A 285-nucleotide genomic window follows, 5' to 3' on the forward strand; every position below is an offset into this window, starting at 1 on the left:
TGTGTTTAACCCCTGTAGCCAATGCTTTGTCACTGTACAAACTGAGTCAAGCAATGGAAAGCAATAATAAATTATATTTTTTTTATAGTTTTCACACTTTGGCCCTGTTTTTTTTCATTCTGTTTCATTTATCATCATTTTGAAAACTGAAAAGTGTCAGCCAGCTGTTTGCTTTTAATTGCAGTCAGCCTTACATACTACGTTCAACAATATGTCTACAAATGATTAACTTATGGGATACCTGGAAATGATCTGTCATTTTGTGTTTGTGTGAAGCGGGGGTGG

This window comes from Thunnus maccoyii, chromosome 6, assembly GCF_910596095.1.
Source record: "Thunnus maccoyii chromosome 6, fThuMac1.1, whole genome shotgun sequence".
NCBI classification, from domain to species: domain Eukaryota; kingdom Metazoa; phylum Chordata; class Actinopteri; order Scombriformes; family Scombridae; genus Thunnus; species Thunnus maccoyii.